The sequence below is a fragment of the Geotrypetes seraphini genome, chromosome 4 (assembly GCF_902459505.1).
Source record: "Geotrypetes seraphini chromosome 4, aGeoSer1.1, whole genome shotgun sequence".
Classification (NCBI taxonomy): domain Eukaryota; kingdom Metazoa; phylum Chordata; class Amphibia; order Gymnophiona; family Dermophiidae; genus Geotrypetes; species Geotrypetes seraphini.
Window position 1 is genome coordinate 74,496,688 of NC_047087.1, and position 26,356 is coordinate 74,523,043.

Genomic DNA, 26,356 nt, shown 5'->3' on the forward strand with positions numbered 1-26,356 from the left:
TATGACGGAAGCAATGCATGCAAAAGTATATCATGCATATTCATTGTGGAAACCCAGACTGGTCCAGTATATCCTGGAGGGGGACGCAGGTGGAAAAGTTTCATTTGATTTTGGTTTGTTTGGCTCTGTTTCATGTTTTAATTATATCCTTCTATTTTATATAATAAGAGTGCACACTAAATAAAATACAATCTGAAACAAAACAGCACAAAAATGACACATCCCCATAGGATACAAGAAATAGTGCATTTTTTTTCTGAGCTCCCAAGCCTCTGCATTAATTTGCCACTGGAACTACCATCAGAATAATCTTCTAAGCAATTCAGGTCAAAACTTAAGACTCACTGTTTAGCAGGCAGCATCAGCACCCCTTGAGATAGATGATTTACTGATAATAATAATAATAATAATAACTTTATTTTTCTATACCGCCATAGTCAGGCGACTTCTAGGCGGTTCACATTGAAAGAAGGCTGGACAGTCAGCGAATGATAAGGGGCCTAAAATAGAAAAGTTACATAAACAAGGTACATACTAATTTAAGTTCCATGGGTAAAGAATACATGAAAATTGGAGCTTTCTGGGAGATTGAATAGCGTTTACGGGGGGTTGTTTAGTTTAAGGGTGGTCTGTTTTAGTCAATGAATTTGTCGAATAGGGCGGTTTTTATTGCTTTTTGGAATGCATTGTAAGTCAGTTTTGGTTAATTTATGTAGTTTCGCAACCAGACTTGTTGTCTATTCGCTTGGAACATGATGGTGTAAGGGGCTTTGACTCTCCAAAATGATTGACTCTTCCCTATTCTGCTATGGAGCTCTTTTCTAATTTTACCCTTATTTTAATTGTAAATCGCCTTGATTTGACTGTTACTAAGATTAGCAATACAGTAAAATTTTAAATAAATATAAACATAAATATAATAGGAATGCACATTTTGGCCTGGATTCTATAAATGGTATCTCGATTGTAGGTGGCGGTAGGCATCCTACCACTGTCTCACCAGACAATCAGGATGCACATATTTTTTTAAAACCCTCCTGAGGCAGCCCACCTACATTGGAGGCGCCTCCGGGAGCCTAGAGAGGTATGCAAGCCCGCATAAGCTTGCATAAGGCTAGGGGCGGGCATGGTTTGGCCTGGAAGTAGCCTTAGGCGGACCTAGACAGCCGTACATATATCCCTAGGTCAGCGGGAGACACGTACAATTAAGGCCAGCAAAATGTTGGCCTACATTTAAATTAGATGTGGCCACTGAGCTTATCGTGGCAAGGGATCTCCCTGCCACGATAAGTTTAGTGGCTGCGGCCACCCGTCCCCCCCAAATGAACATGACAGGAGTGATGCCCAGTCCCTCCTGTCCGGCACCCCCTGATCAAACGCAGCAGGAGGGATGCCCAGTTCCTGCTGCCCGGAACCCCCCGTACATTGAGTACCCCCTCCCCGAACTCCCCTTCCACCCCCACCCCCTCGCACCCCCACTTGAACCCCTCCTAACCCCACTTGATCCCCCCCTCTAACTTTGTTTGTTGGCCAGCCAGATGGGTTCTCCTTCCAGTCGGTAGGCCTGCCTCCATCAGAATGGTGGGCCTGCCCCTTCCCGGTGCATTGTGGGATGCACCAGGGAGGGGCCTAAGGGCCTGATTGGCCCAGGTGTCTAAGGCCCTGTCCATTGGAGGGGCCTTAGGCACCTGGGCCAATGGGGGGTCAGTGGGGTGGGCTACCTGATCTACGGGGGGGGGGGGAGTGTTCCAGGCAGGAGGGATTAGACATCTCTTTTGCCGAAGATCTACTGAGGGGTGTGGGGCTTCTGGGTATGAAGGATTGGGCATCCCTCCTGCTGAAGATCTACCAAGGGCATGGGGTTCCGGCAGGAGATATTGAGCATCCCTCCTGCCAGGTTTGATAGGGAGGGGGGTGCTGGGCAGGAAGGACTGGGCATCCCTCCTGCCATGTTCGTTCGTGGGGGGGGGAGACAGGTGACCGCAGCTGCTAAACTTATTGCGGCAGGGAGATCCCTTGCTGCGATAAGTTCAGCGGCTACGTATACTTTGTACACGTCTCCTGCTGGCCTAGGGAGATGCGTATGGCCACCTAGGTCCAACTAAGGCTACTTCCGGGCCAAACCACACCCGTGCCTAGTCTTAAGCGAGCTTAAGCGGGCATGCACGCCTCCCTAGACTCTCGGAGGTGCCTCCAATTTTGGCGGCCTGCCTCAGGAGGTTTTTTTTTAAAAAAAAAACAACGTGCTTCTCGATTTGTTGCTTAGATAGCAGTAGGATGCATACCACCACCTACAATCGGGACACCATTTATAGAATCTGAGCCTGAATGTCTAATATTAAATCTCTGCCCAATTCTTCTGTCTGTGAAGGAGGCCTGTATATCAAGAAGGGTATTACAACCAGAACGAAAGAAGTTATCCTGCCATTGTATTGGGCGATGATGCGCCCGCATCTGGAGTACTGCGTCCAATATTGGTCGCCGTACCTAAAGAAGGATATGGCGATACTCGAGAGGGTTCAGAAGAGAGCGACACATTTGATTAAAGGTATGGAAAACCTTTCATACCCTGAAAGACTGGAGAAACTGGGGCTCTTTTCTCTGGAGAAGCGGGGATATGATTGAGACTTATAAGATCATGAAGGGCATAGAGAAAGTGGAGAGGGACAGATTCTTCAAACTTTCAAAAACTACAAGATTGAGAGGGCATTCGGAAAAATTAAAAGGGGACAGATTCAGAACCAATGCTAGGAAGTTCTTCTTCACCCAACGGGTGGTGGACACCTGGAATGCACTTCCAGAGGGTGTGATAGGACAGGGTACGGTATTGGAGTTCAAGAAGGGATTGGACAACTTTCTGAAGGAAAAGGGGATAGAAGGGTATAGACAGAGGGTTACGTACAGGTCTGGACCTGATGGGCCGCCGTGTGAGCGGACTGCTGGGCATGATGGACCTCTGGTCTGACCCAGCAGAGGCACTGCTTATGTTCTTATGACTCACAATGTCTCTCCCTTACCCTGCAAATCAAAATGACAGGGCAGATAAAACTGGTGGAGAAGTGGTGCTATATGATAAGACTACTAGACCTCAGCGCTGCCTTTGACACAGTCGACCACAATCTCCTCACATCCAGACTCTACGACATCGGAATCAAGGACACAGCCCTCCAATGGATCACCTCCTTCCTCCATCAAAGGACCCAGACTGTCCTACTAGGAACACATAAATCTAACCCCAAGCCTATCAAATATGGTGTTCCTCAAGGCGCCCTTCTATCCCCCCTCCTATTCAACCTCTACATCAGGCCTGTCATCGATATAGCGAAGAAATATAACATTAAAATCCACTCTTATGCAGATGACATCCAGCTACTCCTCCCTCTAGGCGAGAACCGGTCGTCCCAAATTGCTAACCTCCAACACTGCCTCTCTGACATGAAAACTTGGATGTCAAACAACAAACTTCAACTTAACGCCTCTAAAACCGAACTCTTATGGATCAGGAAAAAAAACACCAAATACCCACGCCCTACACTAACATGGGACTCCACTCTACTAACGGCAACAGATCAGGTTCGCAGCCTAGGAGTAACCCTAGACGGACACCTATCCCTATCTGCCCACATATCCCAAGTAATCTCTACCTCTTTCTACTACCTTCGCCAACTGAAAAGGATCAAACCCTACATCTCCACACCGGACCTCGCCCAACTCCTCTACGCATATGTTCTCTCCAGAATGGATTATTGTAACTCCCTATTTAATGGACTAACCAAAAATAATCTCAAACGCCTTCAACGGGTCCAAAATGCAGCTATCCGCCTCCTACACAACCTCAACTACCACGATCCCATCTCCCCAGCACTCCGTGCTGAACACTGGCTCCCAATTAGCCAGCGCTGTGCCTTCAAGGCCCTGACAATTGCCCACAAGACAATTTATTCCTCCACCCCCTCCTACATAAAATCCAAGCTTCCCATCTACACCCCCACTCGCACCCTCCGCTCAAAATCAGAGATACGCCTATGCACCCCCCCCGGAAGGTCCCTCCTCACAGAAACTGCCCGCAAACGGTCCTACAGCCACTTCATTCCTCACCTCTGGAACCAACTCCCCCCTCAACTCAGACAACAGAACTCATTATTAACATTCCGCAAATTGATAAAGACCCTCCTCTTCAACTAAAGATCACCCTCTATCTTCTCCCCCCCCCCTTAAACCCCCTCTCTCCTCTCTCCCCTGCCTATCCTCTCCCTAAATCTCAATATAGTCCTCTCCTAGTCCTTACACTGACAAACTGTATCTAAACTCATAGAACTGTTCTTAACCTAAACTACTTATATGTAAAGTCTACTCTTAATTTGCTTATTCTCCCTTTATTTAAATTCATCACATTCTTATAGTCCAAACATTTAAACATGTTGTACTTCTTATATGTCAAATTACTCTCCATTGTGTATGTTCACTTGTAGACCGTTCTGAGCTACTGGGAGGACGGGATAGAAATCTAAATAAATAAATAAATAAATAAATAAATAAAAGAATGGCATAGAATCATGTGCTGTGGAATCTTTATGAACAGAAATTCCACTTGTAATGGAATACAGTATACTACCATCTACTAGCAAGAATGAAGACGCAGTCAGTAAATGCTAACAGAAATTAGAAAAGCTAACAGAATTAGTAAGATGATGATAGAAGGAGATTTCAATCACCTCCGAATTGATTAAATGTCTCATCATGGCATGCTAAAGAGGTAAAGTCTCTAGATGTCATAAATGACTACTTCATAGAGCAGCTGATCCAGGATCTACATTAGAGCAACTTATCACTATAATGTAGGACTTGATGCAAAGGATAATGGTGGGGTCGCTTGGAAATAATGCTCAGAAAGCAATCGACTTTAAATTAATCAGCGGAAGAAAGATATTAAGGAAAACGACTGCTCTTAGCTCTAAAAATGAAGACTGATAAAATGAGGAAATTAATAGAGGTATGCAGGTAAAGAAATTTCATGCTGCCTAAAGATTAATGCAGTGGCTTGAGAACCAGGGGAACTGGGTTCAATTCCCATTATAGCTCCCTTTGAAGTAAACTGCTTTGACTCTAACCATAGAGAGGCAGTATATCAAATCCCACCCCTATTCCTTCTTAGAAATTTCATGTTTTATTTTGTTAAAAAAAATCACTGTTTTTTGCTTGTATCATTCTACTTCGTTTGAAAAGAGCAAGTGCTATTTTTGAACAGCATCCACTACCACCGCGTCTAGTGATGAGGAGGTGGTGTTTTTGTGATATCTGCTGATATATTTCTCTTACACAATTGTTCTATAGTTTTGTTAATTTATATTTCTGATATAGACTCATGGTAGTCCTATTACTAGATTTCAATTTGCCATTTTCAAGTTTACCTCATTGACTGTATTTTTGCTTGTGTCTGGTCACTTTACTGTTTTTGGCCCCCTTTTACTAAGCTGCAGGAGAGAGTGCCGTGTGGCAAATGTGCCGATGCCCATTCAATCCCAATGGGCATTGGAGCATTTACCTCCCTTGGAAAGCCTAATGTGGCTTCATAAAAGGGGGTCTTAATGTGCCAGCCAGCCATACATGAAGAAGAGCACGGTACTACTCGAAAGGGTCCAGAGAAGAGCAACTAAGATGGTTAAGGGGCTGGAGGAGTTACTATACAGCAAAAGATTAGAGAAAATGGGCCTCTTCTCCCTCAAACAGAAGAGATTGAGAGGAGACATGATCAAAACATTCAAGGTACTGAAGGGAATAGACTTAGTAGATAAGGACAGGTTGTTCACCCTCTCCAAGGTAGGAAGAACGAGAGGACACTCTCTAAAACTGAAAGGGGATAGATTCCGAACGAACATAAGGAAGTTCTTCTTCACTGCGACAACAGACTATAAATATTGGAGCAACATTTTTATTGGTGTATCCCTGCAAATGCCTGGTTAGGTACTTAGGTGTTAAATATGTTTTTTTCTCTCCTAACCATCTGAAGGAATTTCTAGATGTTAAGCAGATCATCAAGGATTAAGGATTAAGGGATAATAATAATTGGGCGCTAGATACATTATGCCTTTCTTTTTTGTATTATTCCTTTAAATTTCTCTCTAATTTTAGTTTTGGTCAACCCCTGTTTATTGTGGTCTAAGAAGGGGTTTATTATCATCATTATGATGATTGTGGCAAAAGTATTATTGCGTTAAAATTTTCTTTCCTGTATTCAATGTACAAGAATTAATTCTTGTAAAATAAGATTGTATAATTATAAATAAAAATTACAAAAAAAACAAAAAAAAACATTTTGCTCTGTCCCTTTCAAGTCCAAAACATGTTCCATCAGGTATCATTTCTTGCATAAAGTTGCCCATTTTTATTGTGTAACTCCAACACAATTCAGTGAAACCGTGGCTTGTCTGTTGCTTCCCCTCTCCCTTCTAGGACAAACAGCCTCCTCAACAAAAGGTTAAAACCAGAGAATGACACGGAGAAAAAAAATTTATCACCGTTCCTGCCCCGTTCCTGCGAGCTCGGTCCCCGTCCCTGCCGTGCAAACTGTCAGATCCTATTGTTATTCATTCTGCCTGTTTGTATTAGTAGATTGTACACTGCCTTGCTCTTCTATTGCAGTTAAAGTCAATACAGTAAATTTGAAATAAATAAATAAATAGCATGTAGTGCTGGGATCCAAACTGCTTTGGGCATGAAGTGTGTGGTGCAGTGGTTAAAGCTACAGTCTCAGCACCCTGAGGTTGTGGGTTCAAATCCCATGGTGCTCTTTGTGACCCTGGGCAAGTCCCCATTGCCCCAGGTACATTAGGTAGAGTGTGAGCCCACCAGAACATGCTTGAGTACTGAATGCAAACCACTTAGGTTATAGGTGGAATATAAATCCTAAAATAATAATACAAACCTGAAACCAGGTGTAAATCTGCAGATTAATACTACTCTATAACACTTCATGCCTCTTGAGGGAATGCTCATGTCTCTCCCATCATTATGTCCCCTTTGCAGATCAATGTGGAAGCACTTAGGCACTATTCTATAAATTGGCGTTTAAGCGTATTTTTGCATGGATCTGACGTTTCTGGCCTGTTGTAGTGCCTTGCATATGTTATATTGCTTTCCCGCACCAAAAACTCGGCATGGAAGAAGTGCCTAACCTTAGGTCCCTCTACAGATTTCCTCCTATAGATTATGGGGAGTAAGCAATAAAGAACAGATTTACTCCATGGTATCCTGTCGAGAACTTATGACCTGGATTGGATGTGCTCAGATATAGAGATTTGACCAACATACCTTTAACACACCTCCTCCCAGACAAAATAAATATAGTGCATGGTTTGAGCATGCACATCCAAAACTTACCAAGGGACACTTGAGCACATTTAGGGTTGCCAAATTTACTTACGTAAAATCTGGACTCCCCCTAGACTTGTTCCCAATCCCGCCCAATTCCACCCACCCCGTCCCACCCCCAATCCTGTCCTAGCCCCGCCCCACGCTCGCATATGTAGATTTCCTCTTGCCCAACGAGATTTAGAGAAGGCTTTTCAAAACCCGGACAAAGTGCCAGGTTTTGAAAAGCCGTCTGGACCCCCGGGCATGTCCTCAAAAGGAGGACATGTCCGTGGAAATCTAGTAACCCACATCCCACTATAAGCCATTTTTAGCTGTGGTAAACCGGTGCTGGCACTTACAGCAGCTTAGTGAAAGGATCCCTTAGGGCCTCTTTTACCAAGCTGTAGTAGTGATGCTGTCACAGTAAATGTATCAAAGCTTCGGTGCATTTACCATGGCAGCATCGTTACTGCGGCTTTGCAAAAGGGGCCCATAATCTTTCCAAACTAATGTTTATATATGTAGATATGGTAATCAATTTTCCATTGCTCGTTTATGGTGCATGTGGTTTTGTGGCAGGCTATGAAAAATTATTTAGATTTGAAGGGATATAAATGACCAGAAATAAGTAAGGAAATAAAATATGACCTGAAATTTAGGGCCCCTTTTACAAAGCTGGGGGTAGTGATGCTACCACAATGAACGCACCAAAGTCCATTCAATTTCTATGGGCTTTGGTGCATTTACCGTGGCAGCATCGCTACCATGGCATTGTAAAAGGGGCTCTTGTATTTTATGGATATCTATAGATTTCTCTTGTAATAATATAATATATTTTTATTGTATAGCGTCTGGAACAAAGGGCTGAAAATTAAGAAATGTTAATAAAAATAAATAATATGCTTATTTTGAAGGGGTTGAACCATTTCTGTGTCTTATTGTTTAAAAGTATTCATTAGCGAACAGGAAGAGAGGACCATATGTGCTGATAAGGTAATTATTGTTTAGGGGCCATGAAGTGCCATAGTGCTTAAGGCGTGTGAAATTCTCTTGATTCATAGCAAGAGAATTGTGCAAGTAACAGGAAGAGCCTTGTAAGGAAGACAATAAAACAGGCCCTGTCAGATCATTCATTTTTATCTCCTTTAATAACAGCTGTATATAAATTTCCTCATTGGCTTTTTTATTCCCTGCTTATTGCTTTCACATGGAGCATATGCATTAGGGTTACAAATGAGAGCATGGATGTGTGTGTGTGTGCAGCGATCAGAGATGGCAGGAGAAAGTGATGCTCATCACCTATAGATTGGGTGTAGAAGCACTTCTGCGTTCACCTCTGAATCCTGCTCTGTACTATTGACCAGATAAAATGAAACCTGATTTTGTTACATGGAAATTTGCCCCTCAAATGGTGCATTGTGCCTTGGAGTTATAAGAGAATTAATAGAGTAAGAAAAAGAGGTTGTACTGCCTTCCTGGGACACTGGGGAGAAAAATGGGTGCTAGAAAAGTCAAGTGCTAAGTGAAATTCTGTAAAGGGCATGCACCCTTTATAGAATCACATTTAGCAGTAATTCCTACGCCCTAACTTTGGCTGCCAGACATGCCTACTGAAACTGGGTGTAAATACTGGTACCCAAGTTGTGCGGTCTTGCATCTCTGTACTTCCCTTACTTTCCCAGGAGGTCTGACATCGCTTTATTTATCTATTTTGGGGGGATTTATAATCTCATCCTCCCCAAAGAGCTCAAAATGGGTTACAATTTTACAGTCATTCTTTCCCTTCCCTCTCCATCCCTACAATCCAGCATCTTTCTACTAACCCCCCTCCTCCCCACCCTATCTCTTTCAACATCTCCCATTTAGCTTCCCCCCTTACATCAACTCCTCTTCTCTGTCTCCCCCATCGGCCTTCTCTCTCTCCTCTTTCTATCGAGAATCTGTCTTCCCCACTTCAATACAGCATCTGCCCCCTCTCTCCCCTACTATCCATATCTTCCTCCTGTCTATCCACCCTTCCATCCAGTGTCGGCTACCTCTCATGCCTCTCCCCCTACTTCCATACAGCATCTGCCATGCCCCTTCTCTCCTTTCCACCCAGCACCTCCTTTCACTTCCTCTTTCCCTCATCTAAAACCTTTGTCTCTTCCCCCACACCATTTAGCCTCTATCTCTCTCCTCTTCCATCCAGTGTCTCCTCCTTCTATAAAGCATCTACCCCCCTCTCCCTTTCCATCAGTATCTCCTAGTGTCTTCACCTTCCATACAGCATCAGCCCCTCTCTCCAGTGTCTTCTTCTCTCTCATCAACTCCCTCCTTTCATCACATATTCCTTCTGTCCCCACTTGACATCATTGTTCCTGTTGTTGCTGCTGCTGCTACTTATGTTCCACACCAAGGCCCAGAATCACTAAAGATTGTGACTCAATCGCTCTTAGCCGATTCTCTAGCCAATTTTCAAACAGTGATTCATTCACTATCAAGGTTGCATGCAAATGATTTGCATGGAAGTGCAAATCATTTGAATGTAAACTCACCAACTCAATTGCTCAGTGAGCAATTAAATCTGTGCAGAGCCCTGACAGTAGTGACAGGAGAAGCAGCCTTCTGTCACTGCTGTCAGGGCTTCTGTCGGGTTAAAAAAAAACAAAACACATTTTTTTTAATATGGCATAGATATTTTGGGTGTATTACACACGCAAAATATCTGCCCATATAAAAAAAAGAAAAAAGCCCCCCTCCCCCTGAAAAAGAGCCCCCTCCCTCTCTCTCTGATTCCAAAAAAATGGCAGGAGGGATGCCCACTCCCTACTGCTACCATATGGTCCCCCAGACACTCCCCCCACACGTGAATATGGCAGGAGGGATTCCTGGCAGGGTGCTCAATCCCTCCTGCTCCTCCACCGACCGCTCTCTGCAAATGCAGGCCTTAGACCTCTCGCTGGTGCATCATGTGATACATGGGGAGAGGCCTAAGGCCCTGATTGGCTTAGGCTCCTCGGACTCCTCCCTTGGAAGGAGCTGAGGCACCTGAGCCAATCAGGGACTTCCTTAGTGTCTACAGCAGTCGGGTTTTAGGATCGTAAAACCCGATGCAAAATAGCCAAACAAATGTTAGTGAATCATTCGCTTGGCTATTTTGCATGGAGCTTTACAAATTTGCATGGCTGGATTAGAAAATGGGCAATCAAGGGGAAAACACATGGTGGGCCGTTTTGTGAATTGGGTCATTTAGCACCAATTGTCGCTAAACCAGTGACGATCACTGTAGTGAATCAGGGCCCAAGAGCAGCACTTCCCCTCCTCCCACCCAGGGCCACCCCAGCCACTGCTGCTGCTTCTCCAAACATTGTAAATATTAGTGGCACACTACCCAAACAACAATGGCAAAAAAAAGTCCCCAGTGTGTATAAAGCAAACCAACCACTGAACCTTATCACTTGATTGTATAGCATGTGTGGAATATCACTTTTATATGAAGCCCTCAGATACCTGCGCTGGTCGATGATCACATAGATTCAGCTATCTGCAAGTGTTGCAGTTTTCTTTCATCGGGCTTTCATATATTTTATACTTTGTTTTATATTTGAAATCTAAAAGTGAACCACACCCAATAAATAATATAAAAGTTGCATGCAGAAAAGTGACACTTATCTTTTAACTTGTCGCTTGTTTTGTGGCTTGAACAGCTGTCCCGACAGGAGCCGTTTCGCCAACTAATGGCTTCTTCGGGGGTCTGTGTGTTCAGGTGTGAACAGCTCGAACTGTGAAGTACAGATCAAAAATGGTGCCGGCCCAGGGCCACCCCGGCCACTGCTGCTGCTTCTCCAAACAAGCAGCAGCAGTGGCAAAACAGCCAATCTAACTCCCCAGCCGGGCCACGCTCCACACTCACAGCCTCAGTCTGCATGGCTGCCGGTCATGCCCTTCCGACATCCTCTTCCAGTTCCGGGCACCAGCAGCAGCAGCAGATCAGACAGAAGCTGCGAGTGAAGTAGACTGTTTTGCCACCGCTGCTGCTCATTGAGAAAAGCAGTAGCAGCTGCTGGGAAGGTAGCAGGAGGGCAGTGGAGAAGGGAATCCAGTCTCCCCATTACCATGGGAATGCCACAAGAACAGTTCCCATTCCCACGGCACCACCACGGAACGGTCCACCAATCATGCGACATTCCCGGAGGATATGTGAATGCTGCTCCCACGACCGTGATAATTAGCTTGGTAACTGTGGTTCCTGTATCACTCGCTAATGATCTGCCTTAATTTGTACTGATTCGTGTTGATTTGGATTTATTTCTTTCATATAACCGTTTTAATGGAAATGTTTTAGAAATGTTACTTTCTTTTATGCTCTCAAGCTCTGCCAGTGACGGATCTGTGAAGTGTGATGTGCCGGGAGTTGTATTAAGACCTGCACTAAAATATGACTGTTTGATATCGGGCCACTTCAGAGACTTTTTTACTCTTAAATTTGTTTTATTTTTAATTTTTTATCTTCTTCCATTCTTTCTATTTTCTATTTCTTTGATTTTTGATGTTGGAAATGTATTGTTATTACTTAATTTTAGTTTATCAGGTACTTTAGCTATATTGTGAACCTTTGGGACAGATAGGGTAGTTTTTCTCAAGTACCTAATTTCATTTTAGGTCAGTCAAATGCAGGAGCAGTATAACAAATCTTAAATAAACATAATGGCAATTCTATATATGAGCATCCTGATGCAGTGACAGGAGCGTCTATCCTATAATGACATCTGGGCACCCAGATTCTGCTATGGAATGCTAGCATAAACTTGCATTGGTGTACCCTAATGTTGGCGCATTTATACTTGCCAGGTTAATGGCAAGTATAAATGGGTGCATTTCAGTGCAACTCATGCAACTTGGAGTATTCTGTAAATCAAGTGCATATGTGGCAGACATCCTTGGCAAGCTTCCACATGCTTGGAGGGTTTTTAAACAAATATGGGCCCCAATTTGGGACGAGCTGTCCTATAGCTAGAGCATGAAGCACGATGTTAAATGTATAAAATGGAGAAGAATTAGTGAATTGTATAAGTAGCATGGATGCCAAGGTTGAAGTTTATGGATTCTTTAAAGAACTGTGTGGGTTTGGGAGGAGGAACTGCAATTTGTAGCTCTGGCTCTGGGGAGGAACAAACATGAAGTGGGTTTGCTTTTGCAGTATGAAGTGAGTAAAGGGGGGGAGATAAAAATAAAGAGAACTGTTTCATAAATCACTTACTCATCTTGTGGTGGGCACTAGAATTGTTCTATTTTAGTTTTGTGCTGCTGTTTTGTACTAAAGTCCCATTGGATCGCTTGAATCTTGTTGTTTCAATAAGGAATACATACCGAATCCTACCAAGGTAATATAGGGGTGATTCCTGCTTCACATAATGGTAGGCCTCAGACTCATGTCAAGCAAGTCATGAACCATCTTTGCTGCCTGAAGCATTCTGGATGTGTTTACAAGAACTGTGTGTGTGCAGTCAAGGACATTTGTCCATCCCAGCATGTCCATCTCCTAAGTGAACATGGAGGAGGGTTACTTTATGAACTATGCTTTATGCTCTTATCATCTGTGGCGCCTACCAAGGCATCTGCACAAGAAGAAGACTAATCATTCTTGCTGTTCTGCTTTGATTGGTCCTGGAGGGTCATCTGACACGATCTAAGGATTGAGGTGCTTTTCTCAGGGTTAGACAATTTTGGATTTGGGTGAACTCAGATCTAAACTTGTGTTTTTCCTACTTTGCACTGTTTTACAATAAGAACGGATAAAAGGTTTCCTACTGTGACCAGCTCTTGGAGGAGAGTGAACTGTCTTTTGGACATATCTGAAAGTGTTCTGGTTTACATCACAAAAAGGAACTTTGGCCATATCTATTACAGCTGCACCAGTGATAAACGTCCTTGTCTGACTGGATGAAGATCTACATACAACCTGCTAGAAGCTGAACAAAGAGAAATTCCATCCCTAGGATTCGCTGAGGCTGGAATTATCTTTTACAGTCTTGCTGGGTTAGATAGTATCTTGTTTTGTATGGACGGGAAAGTTAGGTCACCTTTGGTGATAAGCTCTAATAAATTGCTGCTAACTTATCAGGAATCAGTATTGTAAGGAAGTATACTTTGTGTGTAAGAATTAGTCATATATTTACTAAATTACTTAGTAATTACTGTGTACTAATTATGTGCTGACATTTATATATATGTATATATTCAGAGATATTTTGAATAATTATTAGTTTGTTGTTTACTGCTGGCTATATATGAATATATTTTTCTATCTTTATAATAAAACTATTTCAGATATTTGGGGTCTCTGTTTTACTCGTGTAAGGAGGCATAGGGCGTAACCCAGCAGCAGGTGTTTATCTGATAGATGTTTATCTGCACTAATTAGCATATTATACCATAAATCTGCCTACAGTAAGCAGGGCCCCATACCTAATGGCCCCCATTCTCTTGCCTGTTCAAGAACCTCAATCAAGTCTGTCAACTTTGTACTGCTTTTTTGCAACTTCTTGTCATTTCTATACCACTACTAGACATGCAGTAGCATAAAGAAAGATGATTTTATACCCCACCTCGACCTTATTACCTTCCAATTTTTTTCCCCCCGACAAAGGCAATAAAAATGCAAAACATAATCCTGACCTTATCAGCTCATAATCTAAATACAAAATCTCAGTTCCTATGGAGATTGCTGGGTCTGCTTCTGTAAGGATCACTGAGGCAGACAGATATGGTAGCAGGGTGATATGTTCTGAAAAGAAAGGTATCTGAAGACATTTAAGCTGCTGTGGGGAGTTCTGTGGTGGAAAGGATTAGTGCACTATACTCTTACCCCTGAAGACGATCTGGCTTTCACTAAAAAGCTTTCACTGGTCTCAGCTTAGTCCTTAGTGAGAAGGATTTGTCTACATCTTGAAATGTCACCCATTAAATTGCCAAAGTCTGGACTGAACTTTACTAACAGGGAAGACAGAAAAATCTTCTCTAAAATATAGCAAAAGAATTGCCATAGATCAAAAGCAACTCATAATAGAACATACAGCAGAGGAGTTGTGCCTATGTTTTCTGTGTTATTTGTCCACATCTTCAGTCATGTCTACTTAAGGGCACTAGGAAATAAACTTAGCAAATGCTAAGGTGGAACTTTCCCATGTGCTAAGTACAATGGTCAAAGAAAAAGAAGAGATAAGAAAATAGCGAAAGATGGTCCCAACCAGCAATATGGAAAAGAATACAATGAATAGCTAAAACACTGTGAAATTGATATAAAAAGCAATGGAGGAAGCCTCGACCCTGAGGAAGTTAATAGAAACATGGTCATGTCAGGAGAGGCACTCCACTAAAATATCAAAGAAATGAACAGATAAGTTTATTTGGAAATTATTGAGAATAAATATTTATAAAAATATAATTAAGAAGAAATAAAGTATAAGAAAGCATTTTTTTTAAACAAAAGTGAAAATCCAATGACAAAAGTGGCTCATACAAACAATGTATGAACATCGAACCTGGGGAGCCAGCTGAAGATCTAAAAAAATAAGATATATGAAAGTATTGAATTGGGGATATATGGTTATAGGTTGATATTAAGTACAATTCCAGCATACCTAGGAAACAGGGCATCTGCAAGCATTTCTTTTTTAGGTCATATGTCAATGTTCCCATTTGTGCATATAACCTGAAAAATAAAATTGACTTGGGAACACTTACCATGCAAATGTCAACACACTAGCTGAATATTTATTTATTCAATTTTCTATGCTGTTCTCCCAGGGGAGCTCAGAATGGTTTACATGAATTTATTCAAGTATTCAAGCATTTTGCCCTGTCCATCCTGGTGGGCTCACAATCCATCTGATGTACCTGGGGCAATGGGGGTATTAAGTGACTTGCCCAGGGTCACAAAAAGCAGCTTGGATTTGAACCCACAACCTCAGGATGGCTTTAACCACTGTGCCACACTCTCCCTGTATGTCCATGCCCATTCTATGCCCCTAGCATGCCTCTTTCAATAATAAATACAAAATTATAGATAACACTCATTTAACACAATCGGAAAAGGTTACTTACCACACTTTAAACTGCTTTATGATAAGTGTTTTCACATGCTAAGCATGCATTGAGTCTTAACAACTTTTAATAGAGATATTCTCCCTTGCTGGCTGGATTTTCTTTCTTATTGACTTTAGTAATTAACAAAATGTTTCCAAATGTCTATAAATATTTTCCAACGATATTAATTCTTATAGTAAAGCCAAATCCTCCTTAATGGCTTTTTTCATGTACCATTGGAACTGGCAAACACTCTTCATTGATTGGCTTTTTTTTAAATTTAGTGAGTCTTCATGAATTGAATTCATCTTTATAAAAAATCTACTCAATATTTTCGTGCGTTTCATACTTTTACTCCTAAATTCACTTATCTGTCAATCAATAATCAACTGCATATGAGGGGTGCTGAAATGTTCTCAGCGCAACCAACCAACTTCCTAAATTCTGAGTGTTATTTTGCCACTGTAGTTGAAAAGAGTACAGTGGTGCCTCACACAACGAACTTAATTGGTTCCAGGAGCAAGTTTGTTATGCGAAAAGTTCGTTATGTGAAACGCGTTTTCCCATAACAATACATGTTAAAAAAAATAATTCGTTCTGTAGCATAAAATATGCTAAGATGACATAAAAAAAGATAAATTTTTTGTTATTATTTTTATTTAGATACATCTAAAAACATAATTGTTTTTTTAAAACAACACACATTTTTTTAAATTTAAAGACAGACTAAGTAGAGTCAAATTTTACAGTGAGAGAGGGCAGAGTCTCAGCGGCAAAAACTGGGACTTAACTGTTCATTTTTTTTTTTTTTTCTAGCATCGGGGAAGCGGCGAGAGTAGCTCCGCCCCCCCCAACGCATCAGCAGTAGGCGCCGGGCCCCTGCGAGCCGACGGTCCGCCACTGCACAGGGAGCCAGGCGGAGAGAGGGCAGTTAAGCGCAGTGCCTGCGCGGAAGGATGCAGCTCAGGCGACTTCGTTGTGTGAAACGAAGTTCGTTGTAGGAAGCAAGACATGAAGTTCGTTGTGCGCAGCGTTCGATGTGCGAGGCGTTCGTTATGCGAGGCACCACCGTATTATATTTCGTTAAGTGTCAATTTGCAGAAACAAAATTCTATGCTTTGACATTGTTTCAGATCATTCATTGAACCTTATCCGCATCATTCTCTTCTTAACTTTTCAGCACCCCCTCATTTTTTTTTTAAATTCAATTTTCTATACCGTTCTCCCAGGGGAGCTCAGAACGGTTTACATACATTTATTCAGGTACTCAAGCAGTTTTCCCTCTCTGTCCCGGTGGGCTCACAATCTATCTATCGTACCTGGAGCAATGGGGGGATTAAGTGACTTGCCCATGTGTGCTCGATTTGCATACGGAACAAGCACTGTATTGAAAACATACTGACTTACCAAAATAATGTCATATAATGTACCCTGTACTGATAATACAGTACAAATGAAAATTCCAGCCTGCACAGAGGCATCAAGTATGTATAACAATAGTGAACATTAGTTCTGTTCTTTATATTTGTTAGTCATCTAATCCCTAATATTAAGTTCTAGGAGAGATACAAAAAGTTAAGGCCCCCTTTTAGAAAGCTGTGCAAGCACGTGCCACACGGCAAATGCTCTGACACCCATTCAGTTCCTATGGGCACTGGAGCATTTACCATACTCTTGAGCAAATTATTTTGGCAATGATAGCTAAATATTGTTTCAGTATCTGGTTAACTAGTGTAAGGAATAACCATAGAGCAGTGCAGCACAAACTGTGCCGCGGCACACCAGTGCATCTCCTGAGATTTCAGGTGTGCCGCGGCGAGAGGCACATCCTGTAGGCAATTAGCCGGCCTTTCCTCTCTGGCCCTTTTCCTTGCTGACACCCCCACTGCCGGCGCAGGGCCTGTATGAAGGGCCTTTGCGCATGTGCGGATGTCGACATCATGCCACACTTGCACGTAATGATATCATGGCGATGTTGCTTATTACGGCGATAAGTCCCTCCTACAAAAAAAACAACATCCCCCCACTGAAAATCACGGGCATCCCCCTCCATCCCTTGGACCTCATCAGCCCCATCCCCAGCCCCACCATCTTAAAATGTTGGCCGGCCAGAGGCATCCTTCCTGCCTTCGGTCGACTGGCCCACCTTCTAATGAATGGCAGGCCTTAGGCCCTAATTGGCCCAGGTGCTTAAAGCCCTAACCATAGGAGACAACTGGAATTTTAGGCCCCATTCATAGTGCCTTCTGGAATGCACTGGGATTGGCCTAAGATTCTGATTGGCCAGATGCATTAGGCCATTCCTATAAGCAATTTGGCACACTTTAGATTTTTAGGGATCCAAACAACCTGTACTTATACTCACCAAGGTACAGTACACTCCTAGAATTAGTAAATGCACTATGATGGAAAAGTTAGGAAGGATATGCACTTGATAGCATGCATTTGGTTAAGCAAGGCTATCCATGTAAAAAATATATATATATTACTTTGAGTACTCATCTATAATTTCTGAATGGTGCACATAAATTTGGTTAATTTTATTTATTTATTCAGTTTTCTATACCATTCTCAGAACGGTTTACATGAATTTATTCAGGGACTCATGCATTTTTCCACATCTGTCCCGGCAGACTCACAATCTCTCTTTGTTTGCATATATAATTTTATACCGATAAATCAAATTGCCTGCACACTCATTTCTGAACCAAGTGAAAAAAAAAAAAGTCCCAAAACTGGCAAACATGTCCAATATGCATCCAAAAACCAACTAAAGGTTTTCCCCATTCACATCCCTAGAGGAAAAGGAAGGATGTTGAAAGACTGCAGGGAGCAACAGCTGCTGGTTCTCAGTGTCTTGTCTCAGAAGCAGCTCCTATCACCCTCCTGCCAACAGCTGTCACACTGCTAACAATCCTAGCTACTCTGGGCTGACTTTCACAGGGAATAGTGAAAAGTAATGTAAACTTGATTTAGTGCCACATTTTTTTTTCCTGTTTGTTCCTGAAACATCTGACACAACCCTCTGTACAAAACAGTGAGTAGCAAAAACCCAGAAGTCCTATTTACTAAGCTGCAGTGAAACAGCACTGTAGGTAAACATTTTGCAGATGGGAACTTCCTACATTACTGGCTATGGCAACACCTGATGGCAGCTTCCCCATCGTGGGTATGCAATCTTTTAGAGAGCCCACAAGACCCTTAACCTCCCTATACCCAACCTCTACTCACATGCCTATCTGAGATATACACTAAAAAAAAAGAAATATTAAAGACTAGCCCTTGCCTGAAGCCCTTTGGAGCAGGGCTGCCCAAGTCCGATCCTCGAGATCTACTGGCAGGCCAGGTTCTCAGGATATCCACAATGAATATGCATGAAAGAGATTTGCTTGCGCTGCCTTCTTGGTATGAAAATCTCTCTCATGCATGTTCATTGTGGATATCCTGAAAACCTGGCCTGCCAGTAGATCTCAAGAATCGGACTTGGGCAGCCCTGCTTTGGAGTATGCTTATCATAATCCCCAAATCTTTCACCAGACATAGGGTTACCATATGGCTCCAGAAAAAAAAGGACGGATTGAGACATCCGTGTTTTACTTCCATTGAAAGCAATGGAAGTAAAACCCAGATGTCTCAGTCTGTCCTCTTTACTTCCATTGCTTACATTGGAAATAAAACCCGGGTGTCATAATCCGTTCTCCTTTTTCTGGAGCCATATGGTAACCCTAACCCAGGCATAGTACAACCTGGCTTTGCTTTCAAAATGGATGCTGCAACTGGGGCATTGCTCCCACTATGACTACACCACTAGGGAATGTAAAGTTGTCCTGGGAGGGGCAGGGCTAGTTTTTGTATTCTTGTTTGTTTGTTTTTTAGTATAGAACTATGATTGCAAGTAATGCAGTTATGATCTCCACAATAGCTTATATGGCAAATAGAGTGTTCCAAATAAATTCATCTGATACAAATTTTAAGCAAGAATCTAAGTCTGTAAATTTGGGACGATAAGCTCTTTCAGAATTAGTCTCTATGTGGCATTATGACATAACTTTCCAAACTTTTGTGAATCTCACTAAAATCTTTAAGACTAGGCTATCACACAAGTCTATAACCACTTAAGTAAGTAGCCTAGAGAGAAACCAGGGGTCTCAAGTGCTCACAGTCAGAAGCCCGATGTTTTTCTCAAAGCTAGTGACTTATTCGGTGAGCTATCATCGGTCCCGTATGCTCTCTATGACATATAAATATTTTTTTATGCTTCTTTTTCTTTCTTTGTCTAAATTTCTAATGCATTACTCTTCCATTTTCATTAAAGTTACTTAGCTTTCATATTCTTTGGCTGAAAATTGAAATAAAGTATTTTCAGCCAAAGAATATGAAAGCTAAGTAACTTTAATGAAAATGGAAGAGTAATGCATTAGAAATTTAGATAAATAAAGAAAAAGAAGCATAAAAAAATATATAAAAATATAAAAAAATAATTATAAATCAATGTCATAGAGAGCATACGGGACTGATGATAGCTCACCGAATAAGTCACTAGCTTTGAGAAAAACATCGGGCTTCTGACTGTGAGCACTTGAGACCCCTGGTTTCTCTCTAGACTACTTACTTAAGTGGTTATAGACTTGTGTGATAGCCTAGTCTTAAAGATTATGACATAACTGCAACATCAGTCACTGTAAAGGCACTGTGGCTTTTAGTTTCCTGTGGTCTCTGGATGTGGAGGTTATTTTGCTTCAAGTTAAAATATGGTCTTTTGTAATACAAATAGCAATATTACTTTCCACCTATAACCTGTCTATAAAGCAGGCAGTTCACAATATGCATACTGCCACTCCCTAGGCAAATGCCTAGGGCATAATGGGATGTGTGTAGCGCCTCTAAACGGCACAGAATGTCTAGAAAGGTGTAGCTCTAAAGTTAAGGAGACTTCTTTCCTGCTTTCTAAAAAGAAATTCTTCCATCCTTCCCGGGTCAGATGGCTCACTAAACAAGAGTCAATCAGACAGTTGTAGTGACTTAAAGCTTAGGACAGCTTTTTATTTCAGTTCCTCACTGTAGGCCCAGCAACAGAGTCACAAACTGGTCTTATCAAAGAATCTCATTCACAAAACAAGGATGCAGCCTGTAAACCAAGCCGAGCTGTTGCAAAAGCTCATTCTCACCAGGTCTTTTTTTCCACCTATTGCTTATTGCCCCAGGTCTCTCAGGCACTACAGTCCAATCAGCCTGGCTCCAGCCTGGACTGTAGCTCTTACAGCAATTGAATCTGGCAAAAGAACTATTACCAACAGTCCTTATTTATCTGTGCTTTCACAAAGTCCCCACGGCAACTGGTTTCTACCTCTGCCTTCCTTTAACAACCATTACATCTAGTGCTGGGCTCTGCTCCAGTGGAAATGTCCCAGAACAGAGAGAGAGAACCCTCCCCCCTCCCCCAAAAAACCCAACCAAATAAAAATCTCCTAACATTTTGCTCTGTCCCTTTCAAGTCCAAAACATGTTCCATCAGGTATCATTTCTTGCATAAAGTTGCCCATTTTTATTGTGTAACTCCAACACAATTCAGTGAAACCGTGGCTTGTCTGTTGCTTCCCCTCTCCCTTCTAGGACAAACAGCCTCCTCAACAAAAGGTTAAAACCAGAGAATGACACGGAGAAAAAAAATTTATCACCGTTCCTGCCCCGTTCCTGCGAGCTCGGTCCCCGTCCCTGCCGTGCAAACTGTCAGATCCAATCCGCACAAGCCTTGAATAGTTATGATTTTATACTGAACTTATTTTATTAAAGTATAAAAAGAGACAATATTCTGTATAATTGTCATTTTATAAACACAAATAATATAGAGCAAGGATCAACAAAACCCCTGTCTCCCCTCCCTTTCATAAATATCCCCGTCACTATTGTGAAACTGAACAAACCAAATTACTAAAGAATGCTACATAGAAAAATCAAGCTAACAGAATACTTCAGTCACACATGGCAGGAATAGTGTTAGGAGAGTGCAACTAGGGCAATTGCCCCTGGGTCAGAGAGAGAGCCCTAAGCCAGCTGGAAGCTAAAGCAGCACAGCCTGGGCTTTGCGGTCCCTAGTTATGTCTAATACCAGCTCTAGCAGGATACATATTTCAAATCTGAAATATTCTAATCACAAAATATAAAATAAATTTATTTTTTTCTATCTTTTGTTATCTGGTAATTTAATTCTCAGGCTTTGGTTTTGGGTTCCTTCTGTTTTCATCGTGGCATGGCTGGCTCCTGAAGGTAAAATAGGCACAAGAGGAGCTGGGAAGGAAATGCCGAGTCTGACACGGGCACAATTTTTTTAACACAGGAGCAAGACTTTTCACCGTTCCCACGGGGCGGTAAAAGGTCTTGTCCCATTCCTGCGGTAAACCAGTTGCAAATGTCTCCATTCCTGCAGATTTACTGTGGTGACCATGGTTTACCGCGGTAAACAGTCCCATGTCATTCTCTATTTCAAACAGTGCTTCCCTTAGTGCAAAAAAAAAAAAAAATGGAACATGGGCTTGAGTTTGGTTCTTGCAGTCTGCTTAGCTAACTTAAGTCATATTCAGATATATGACACAGAAAGTCCATTAGATAGTTTAACTCAGATAAAATATTTCTCCATAATACTTTTGAGCAGGGTGGCTAGGCTTAAGGACTCGGGTCAGTTTATTTTCTCAGCATGCAGGGCCAGGTCAGTTTGGCTTGCCTGTACCTCTCAAGCCAGTGCTTCTCTCCCTCTTTTCTTTCTCATCAATTGCTTTAAACAGCTCCAGTTGGGTAGGGTTGCTGTTCACTCAGCCCCTCACTAGGTCTCTCATTACTGAGCTGCAGAGCCTAGTGCATTCTGGGACCAGTAGTTCACTCAAATAAACCTCTATTTTACCTTTTTAAAAGTGCTAAGGTGAGCTAATATTTCCTTGTACTTCATTATCTTTACTGTAGCAAATAGCATCTTGCCTGATCTCTTAGGCTCCAGTTATAGTGATGGGCAGCAACTCCTTTTCCCCCTTCCCCCTGCTGTCAAATAGGTAATTCAGCTTCCCCGGGCAACTACCTGCTCTTCCTTTAAGAAGGCTTTGCATAAATTTGGGGTTTAACTGGAAAGAGTCTCATCCAACTCCTCCCACACCATCCCCTGGATTCTACTGTATATAGGTAGCCCAAATTTGGATGCGGTCCTCAGATCTGCATGCAAACTAATTAATTAATGAGCCATTAACAATCAATAATTGGTGTTAATTGGCACGCATATGTAGGGTTACCAGATTTTATGTATGTAAAATCTGGACTCATAGACCCGCCCCAGGAACGCCCAGTTACAACTATCCCCACCCTACTATGCCCACATCATGCCCCAGCCTCACTCCTAGTCCCACCCCCTTCAGCCTGTTCGTCTTGGTCGGGAGGGCATCCGCGCATCCGTAGATGCCTCTCCCGACGCGATCTGTTTTTCAAAACCTGGACAAAGTGCTGGGTTTTGAAAAGCCATCCGAACGCCTGGACATGCCCAGGTAAATCTGGATGTCTGGTAACTAGTGCTGCCCGATTCACGATTCGAATCGGTTCACCGATTTACTTCGGGTGAATCGATTCGAATCGGTTCAAAACAAAAAAAAAAAAAACTGGCTTCCCGATTCGCCTGACCTTCCCTCCTCGCCCCCTAAAGCAGGAGCAGCGAGGGGGGAGGTTCAGTTGGGAAGTGCTGCTGTCGGCTTTCCTTCCACCACCACCCCAGCGTCAGGCTTCCGGCTTCCAGCCCCCTGGCCTTCTGCTTCACCCCTGGCCTCCCCGCACTGTTTACCTTCCAGAAACAGCCTGCAAACAAGATTGCGGTGCTAGCGACCTTAGTACTTCTGACGTCAGAGGAGGGACGGGACCGTGACGGAGGAAACAGCTCCGAAGTTGTACTAAGATCGCTAGCACCGCAATCTTGTTTGCAGCAGAGCAGGTATACATGTGTGTGCTGTTTGGGCCTGGTTCTGTGCAAAACTCTGCTGCACTACTCATCGTCTACCAGCCTCGCTACACTCACGTCACCCCTCTCCTTAAGTCACTTCACTGGCTCCCTTCATACAGTTCAAGCTCCTATTGCTGACCTCTCTCCTTGTACACCTCCCAGAGAACTCCGTTCCTCAGATGAGCCGCTCTTAGCTGTACCCTTCTCCTCCACTGCCAATTCCAGACTTCGTTCCTTTCATCTAGCTGATCTCATGCCTGAAATAAATTACCCGAGTTTCTCCGCCAAGGCCCTGCCCGTCCCTTGTTTAAAAGCAGACTGAAAACCCACCTTTTTGATATAGCCTTCAATCCATAACCCTACTCCTCACAGCCCACCAACCCTGCCAGCTGATTAACCATTCCCCTTAACTGTATCCATGACATCCTGTTTGTCTGTCTTGTCTATTTAGATTGTAAGATCTTGAACAGGAACTGTCTTCTTCTTCATGACTCTGTACTGCACTGCGTACATCCGGTAGCGCTATAGAAATAATTTAGTAGTAGTAGTAGTGCTCCATAAAATATATTTGTGGCACCCATTGACTTGTTTTTCTTCCTGTGAAGTTCAATGTGCAGTTTCTTTTATAAGTTATCTGCAGGTAACATTCTGATCAGACGAAAGGAATACAATTTATTAGAATAAGAAGCTTAAAAGTCTCCTTTATATTCCTTTTTCCCCTCTGTTTTGTTCTGGCCTTCTGCCTTATGTGTGTAGAAGTGAGGCTTACAGAACATTGGCTGCAATAATTGATTCTGTAATTTAAATAAATTTGTACCCTTGAGGTTTGATACCTAAAATATGACCAGGTCAGGTAATTTTAAATAGGGTTTTGGCATTTTTATTGCCTTATGAGGTGATAGCGGATCCACTCTTCATTGCTAACATTTTTTTGATCCTGTTCTTTGTTCCCTTTCACTCTTCTGCTTTGTCCATCCCATTAAGGCAATGCTACATCTAGTTTAAATAGGTAAATGAAATTGTCTTTTAATGTTGTTTGGTTCTGGCTAATGAATGCAACTGGAGCATGACTGTATGTAAATCACTTGCTCCCTCTACATACATTTTGCCAGCTTACAAGCAAACAAACAGACCTCTGAAAAATTTATGAACACAAAGACTTACTATATTACCTCAGAACCCTTTAACAGTTTGATATGTTCTCTAAAGATTTTGCATTGCAGCCAAAAAAAAAGAGAGTTTTGAACACCATTTGTACTACTAAAATGCTTGCGTACCCAAATAAATTCATGTAAACCATTCTGAGCTCTCCTGGAAGAACGATATAGAAAATTGAATAAATAAATAAATAAACACCACTGGAATACCCTTCTCTTAAACAACTAACTTCAATGTCCATATCAACTAGAATCACAGAAGGAATCTTATGGTAAAAGTCCAGTATACTGATAACAGCTATATGTTACAGTGTGTAGCTAGGGCAGTGTATCGGAAATTGTGCTGCGGCGAGATTCCAGCTGTGCCACGAGACGCCAGTGAGGAGGAGGGGTGCCAGCTGACTACCTACAGAGTGCGCCTCTCGTGGCACGAGGCACATCCTGTAGGCAGCCAGCTGGTGCCTCTACTCCTCTACCCACCCCCACTGGAATACCAATTTCAGGTCGAGCAAGCTCAGGGACCTGTCTGGAGGGCCTCCACGCATGCACGAACGTCATCATGATGACATCACACATGCATGTGATGCCATCGCGTCAATGTTTGCGCATGTCCAGAGGCCCTCCAGCCGCAGCCCCCGAGTTTAGCGTGCCGTGGCTTGAAAAAGTTTGTGACGTACTGAGATAGGAACTGAAAAAAAACCCCTGCATATGGTGCAAGTGCTTTGATTGTACCCACAGAAAGGTGGTATATCAAATCCATTACCCTTACCAATTACTCCTTTCTAATCCTATAAATCAGGCAATGTTCTCTACAAATATTTCTATAGACACCAAAAAATACAGCGCCAGATCACTGATTGCACAAGGTTATCACACCATATCTGCAAAACTACTGCTTGGAAACAAGGCCACTTAAAGCAAGGTGAATCCTTAATAAAACAGAGCTGGCCCATTCCACAAGAAAGATTTTAGGCCTGTTTTTGGTTTCTGGCAGTCTCATCTTGGTGTTTTATAAGACTTGCAGCATGATTTCAAAGGATAGAATTAAATACAGTCAAACCTCGGTTTGCGAATAACCCGGTTTGCGAGTGTTTTGCAAGACGAGCAAAACATTCTCGCAAACCGAGTGTTGACTCGATTTGCGAGCAACCCCCCCAAATAACCGGCATCGCTCCCCCCGCTTGAACCGGCACCCCCTGCCCGAACAACTTGAACTTACCCCCCCCCCCCCACCATCCAGGACGTGCCGGTGCCACTAGAAGATCTTCCTGCCTCTGCCGGGCCTTGAGCATGCATCTGCACATGCTCAAGGCCTTTTAATTCTCCCTCTTGCCTTGCAGATGCATGCTCAAGGCCCGGCAGAGGCAGGAAGATCTTCTAGCGGCACCAGCACGTCCTGTGGGCTGCATGCCAGTACCAGACGGGGGAGGGGGGGTTAAGTTCAAGTTGTTCGGGAAGGGGGTGCCGGTTCGCGCGGGGGGAGGGCCTTTGCGAGAGGGGGTGGGAGCAGCGCTGCTGGCCTCGGGGAGGGGGGAGAGGTAGGAACGCATCAAAGCAAGTTTCCATTATTTCCTATGGGGAAACTCTCTTTGATATATGAGTATTTTGGTTTACGAGCATGCTTCTGGAATGAATTATGTTCGTAAAACAAGGTTCCACTGTACTACAAAGACCACATTACACAGGGGTGTCCACTGAAAACCAGAGCTCCCTCCTGGAACTGGGTAACTTAGTAGCTCTGATAACATTTGTCAGTTGATAGTGAAAATAAATCTCAATAACGTTGTTTGGGAGAACTAGTAAA

At 42.8% G+C, this 26,356-nt stretch overlaps 1 protein-coding gene across 8 annotated transcripts in view; it reads right to left on the reverse strand.

Moving 5' to 3' along the window:
• The window catches only part of EPHA3 (EPH receptor A3), a 427,612-nt gene that overhangs the window by 110,958 nt on the left and 290,298 nt on the right, over positions 1-26,356 (reverse strand). The window lies entirely within an intron of this gene.